The sequence below is a fragment of the Camelus dromedarius genome, chromosome 12, assembly GCF_036321535.1.
Source record: "Camelus dromedarius isolate mCamDro1 chromosome 12, mCamDro1.pat, whole genome shotgun sequence".
In the NCBI taxonomy this organism is placed as follows: domain Eukaryota; kingdom Metazoa; phylum Chordata; class Mammalia; order Artiodactyla; family Camelidae; genus Camelus; species Camelus dromedarius.
In genome coordinates this window covers 9,957,131-9,963,154 of record NC_087447.1, presented here as the reverse complement: position 1 = coordinate 9,963,154, position 6,024 = coordinate 9,957,131, and positions in this window count along the sequence as shown.

Here is a 6,024-nt window from a genome sequence, read left to right as displayed (position 1 = left end):
AACCCCCAGCCCTACTCTTCTCCTCCCCTCCCCCAAATGGCTGCCCTCCTTTCTCACCCCTTTAAGTCCCCCTTCTTGTCCCTTTCCCCTCTGCTCCCCTGCCCCCTCTGCCTGACTTTCTCGGCCCCTTCGGCCTCTGATGCTACCCAGATTCTACCTCCCACTCCCTAATTCTCAACTCTCTCCTTTCCCTGCCTCCCACCCCTAACTCTTCCACCTTCCTCCACCCGGACTCTGTCTTCTTCTCCTCTCTGTCCTCACTGCTCACCCTTCCTCTCCCCACTTCTCTGCCCCTCCCCCCCTTTCCTGTTGGTCTCCCTGGTTGGTCGCCTTTTCTTAACCCAGGTGACACCTGGCCAGCTCTGGGGAGAGGGGTCCTGCCACATGGGCTCCCTCTGCCCCCTGCTGCCTCCTCCACCTCCTCCCTCTCCAGCGACTGCCTCCCCTGCCGCCCCTGGTGTCCCTCTGGCTCCTGGTTGTGGCTCAGCCTCTGTCCACCTCTCTGCTTCTTGAGAAACTCTGGGAGTCCCTAGCTTCCCCTTTCACTGCCTCTGTGGCCGGGGCTGCGTCACATGGTGCCGTGGAGTGTTTAGGAGAAACGAAAGCCCGGGTCACAGGGTCTCTGCCCGCTCAGCTTTCTAAAACCCTCCCCTCTCCTCCCACCCATTGCTCTTGCCCCAATCTCTGCCTGCCTTCCTGGAGGCTGGAGGAATATTTTCCACCTTTCACTTTCATTTCTCCCTAGATCCTACTTTTGCTTGCATCCTCTTCTAATCGCCATCCAAATCTGGAATGATAGAACTGGAAAGGATATACGCAACATTTTGTCCTACCCACCCACTTAGTGGATGCACACCGAGGCCCAGTGGAGTAGGGAGGAGGGGAGGCTGGGGGGTGACTGGTTCATGGTAACTGAACTAGGGGTAAACCACTGCCTGGGCACCTGAGTGACAGAGGAAGCTCTCAAATGCAATTCAGATTGTGCAACACTATTGTTGGGAAGGAAGTGGGGGCACCTTCCAGAAGCTTGTGGCACCATAGAGGGCCCACAAGGGAGTCGAGATTGAAGGAGACTGACCTCAGACTAAATCAAAATGAAGCCTCAGCCCTCCCCTCCTTGGGGCGCCGCAGTGCCCGTGGATTAAGAGCCAGCCCTCACCTTGATCTCCAAGCCCCAAGGGATCTGGCCCCTGGCCTCCTCCATCCACTCAAGTCCAGCCACACTGGCCTCCTCCTGTTCCCTCCCGTGCTGAGCCCCCTTCCTGCCTCTGGACCTTGGTCTCTACTGTTTCCTCTGCCAGAACTTCTCTTCCTCCAGATCTTTGCATGACTGGCCTCTTCCCTGTATTTTGGTTTCAGCTGGAATGTCTCCTCTTCATGAAGACCTTCCCTGATCATCCCATCTAAGTGGTTGCCTACTGGATTTTCAGCATCCTCTTTCTGCCACCTTGTCCTTTTTCAATGTCTTCAAGCACATGATGCTCATTCAATTACTGGTTATGTCCTCCAGCAGAGAAGTTCCATTGGGTCAAGGACCTCGTCTATTTATTTTTAAAAGATTTTATTTATTTTTTAAGAGCAGCTTTAGGTTTATAACAAAATCAAGAGGGTGGTATGCAGACTCAGCTGCCTCTGCTACTCCTCGGTGGAAGTTCAGGATCACTGGGGTGTGGGGACAAAGTGCATGTCACATTCAAACTCTGTCCTCTCTTGGCGAGGTCACTAGGGTGGCAGATGTCACCTTGCCAAGAAGCCATCTCAGAGGGCTGAGCCTTGCAATGAGAGTGTATACATGTGCCGGTGACCTTCGGGGGTGGTGGATAATAGGAAAGGTCCTGGAAACAATGTGGATGGCAGGAAAAAAGCAGGAGAGGAACACATCAAAGAGAACAGAAGTGCAGTTTCTTCCTTGTTGTCCAGTCTGCGCCCCCGAAGTGTGTGGGGACCAGGAACTGGAGGCCTAGGGAAAGTCCTGGGGCCAAGTACCCCCTGCCCCCCGCCCTGTCCCCAGTCTAGGGCAGCAGTGGCCCTGCAGATGCCTCAGTTGGAGGCTGCTGAAAGGAGCCTTTTTACTGTACACATTGAGCTGCCACTACTGGAGAACATGAGAAAGGCGGAGACTGCCCTGTCAGCAGGCTGGGGATGTCTGGTGCATGTGGCTTCTCCCAGGTCCTGCTGGCAGCCCTCTGCCAGGCCAGGTGAAAGATGCCAGGTTGTGAGAGGTCCTAAAGTGGGATTCACCGAAACTCTTAGACCCCAACCCACCTTCTAAAACTAAAACTAAACCAGATCTAACTTCTAATTTCCAGGTCCCGTTTCTTGGTAACACCCAGCGTTGTTCTGCTACATCGCACACAGGTGATACAGTCACTGGTGAGCATCATATATACGCAGCCTCACTGCAACTCTGTAACGATGGCCAGGATGCCGCCCCCGCAGCGGGGCAAGCTTATCTCCCAGGCTGATGCAAGGCCTGCTGCACATGCAGGACAATTTGAGTCTCTCTTGTGCCTGGCCAACCAGCTCCCTGAACCTGTAGGGGATCCTGGGTTTGAGGACAGGTGCATGGAACAAAAAATAGAGCTGAGTGAAAGTGGAGTGAGGAGAGGCAGAGCAGAGAGGAGGACATGACAGCCCAGGGCAATTTCTAGACAGCTGTCCTTCCCTTCCTGGACCTCTGCGGTGGCACCTTCCAGTTCATGGTCAGCCCTGAGGTCAGAGTGCTTGAAACCCTGCAAGGGCTCCCCCCACCCCCTGCCAACTCCTGAGCCTCAGCTCTTATAGCTCCCTCTCCATGCCCCCTGCCCCTGCTCTGCCCTCAGCTTCCAGTCCTGTCCCTCATTGGGAACTTGGCACCTGCTGCCCACACCCCTGCCCCCCTAGCCTAGAACCTCCCATGACTAATGAATCCTGGTCCCTTGGGACTTGCCTGAGATGTCACCGCTTCCAAGAAGTATCCCCTGATTTCCCAAGGTTGGGTTAGCCCTCAGAGCCCTCTGCAGTGACTCGTGTCATAACCGCTTGCTTACTTGCCCGTTTGTCCCACTGGACTAGAGACTTGGGGACAGGGATTGTGTCTTCTTCATCTCTGTGTTCCAGGGCCTGGCACCCTGCCTGGCACATCATAGGCACATCCTTTCCAAGAGAATAAACTTGGGGGTTGGACACCTGAGCAGGGGCCCTGTCTTGATCAGTTAAGGGCTATGTGATCTTCAGCAAGCTACTTAACCACTTAAGTTTCTTCATCAGAAAAAATGGAGGAGATTAATACTTGTTACCTTGCAGGGCTTTTTTGTGAGCATCAAACTGAGCTAACCCAGCACTGTGGCTGGTGTACAGTAAGATCTCAGGAAATACCCGCACCTTAATGAACTAATAAATACATTAAATAAATGTTTAGAGATTGTTTATTATGTGCTGGGCATTGTTAAAGGGGCTGAAGATACAACAGTGAACAAAATGGACACAAATCTTTGCCCTCATTGAGCTGACATGTTGGAAGAGACAGACAACAAACAAATGAATAGACTAGAGGAGAGAATAAAATAAAAGCGAGTAGGATGTACTTAGCATCACATATAATAAAGTCTATAATTAAAAATAAAGTTGGATAAAGAGATGGAGATGACTGTGGAGGCGTCTTAGGTTGAGTATAATAGAATAACAACTTATTATAAATCAGGATTTCTCAACTATGACACTGTTGACAGTTTGGCACAGATAATTCTTGTTTGTTTTTTTTTTTTAAGTGAAAGCAAATTTATTTAGAGAGATACACATTCCATAGACAGAGTGCAGTCTGTCTCTCACAAGGAAAAACAGCTTAGGAGCTGCACACTCCATAGGCAGAATGTGGGCCACCTCAGAAAGGTGAGAGGGAGAGAGACAGAGAGGTGTGGGGTGTTTAAAGTAAACGTAGATACGCGCTCCATAGGCAGAGCGCAGGCCGTCTCAGAAGGTGAGCGCAACAGAGCGTGGGTGGCTGGATAATTCTTTGTCGCAGGGCTGTCCTGTGCAGTGTTGGGCATTCAGCAATATCATAATGTCTATTAACAAGATGCTAGCTGCATCCCTTCCTGTCAGGTGTGACAACCAAAATGTCACCAGAAGTTACCAAATGTCCCTGGGGGGTAAAATCATCCCTGGTTGAGAGCTACTGCTGTAAATAAACGTCTGCTGTGAGAGGATGTAGTGGGCTGAATGGTGCCCGCCTCCTAAGGATCTGTCCACGTCCTAGTCCCTGGAACCTATGACTGTTATCTGACAGGGCAAACGATGTGATTAAATTAAAAATCTTGAGTGGAGGAGCTTATCCTGGATAATCTCAGTGAGCTCTAGTGCCCTCACATGCTTATAAGAGAAAAGTGAGGACAAGCGCTCACAAGTACTGGTGGGGATGTGGAGAACGGAAGCCCTCACGCACTGCTGGTGGGAAAGTAAATTGGTGCCGTCACAATGGAAAACAGTATGGAGGATTCTCAAAAAGTAAAAAATAGAGCTGTTTGATGATCCAGCAATCCCACTCCTGGGTATCCATCCAAAGGAAATGCACTCACTATCTCAAAGAGGTATCTGCACCCCCGTGTTCACCGCAGCATTATTCACAATAGCCAAGACGTGGAAACAGCCTAACTGTTCTTTGATGGGTGAATGGATAAGGAAAATGTGGTATATGTTTACAGTGAGTATTACTCCATAAAAAAGAAGGAAATGCTGCCATTTGCAACAAAGGATAGACCTCGAGGGCGTTGTGCTAAGCAAAGTAAGTCAGCCAGAGAAAGATAAGTGCTGTACGATTGCACTTATATGTGGAATCTGAAAAAAACAGAATTCATAGAAACCAAGCACAGATTGGTGGTTGCCAGAAGCAGGAGCTGGGGAGTCGGGGGAATGGGTGGAGGTGGTCAATTAAAAAGAGAGAGAGAGAAAGGCAGAAAGGCAGAGGGAGGGGAGGCGGACCCATGCAGCAGAGAAGGCTCTGTGAAGATAGCGGCAAAGATTGGAGCTATGCTACAACAAGCAGGGATGCCGTGGAACCCCTGTTGTCACAAGGAGGTAGAAAAGGCAAGGGACAGCTTCTTCCCTAGGGCCTCTGGAGGAACTGTGGCCCTGCAGATACCTGGATGTCAGATTTCTGCCTTCCAGCACTGTGAGCAAATAAATTTCTGTTGTTTAGTTGGTTTTTTTTTTTAGGGAAATAATAATTTTTTATTACCAGAAAGAATTTTGCACATTGTCTTGGTAACATTGTGTCTTTTTAGAAAATGGACATCTGGTAGGGAGGGTATAGCTCAGTGGTAGCAGGCATGGTTAGCAATCACGAAGTCCTGGGTTCAATCCCCAGTACTTCCATTTAAAAAAAAAATTGGACTTCTCCAAAAACAAATGAAAATACATTTCTCAGGTGACCAAAACCGAAAACCATTATTTCCATATTTCATTGATCAAAATAAAAGATACAATTAAAGAAAAATATTTTACATTAAAATCTTGGCTTTGTATGTTTTTTAGAAGGAAAATACTTGGGGGTGGAAATTAGCAGTGATTTCTGTGTTCGTTTTTATTTCTCAAACCCTTAGGCCATGCAATACATATGAAAATGGAATTATAAACACATCTATGTCCAGAAAAGTCACTCTATTCCATAGCGTATTAGAACAGCACATTGACATTATTTGTATCATATTCTTTTATCTTAAATTTTGCAATATATATTTTTTAAAAACATAAGCCACAGGAAACCAGTATGGAACAGTATGACTTCAGTGAGTGTGGTTTCACTATTAAACATTATAATCCAAGATTCACACTCCCACAGGGGAATTGACAAAGAGGCCCTTGACATGGATGAGGGTGACCCCATTTGCAGATCACACAAAACTGGAAGGATTAGTAAAAACTCTGGCCAGGGGGCTCCAGACACCTGAAGCTGTCCACAGGGCAGCTCTACGTGGGTTAAGTGGGCAGCTTTGAATGCCAGCCTCTCTTCTTGGGGCCCCAAGCTCAATGAGAAAGGGCCCGGGT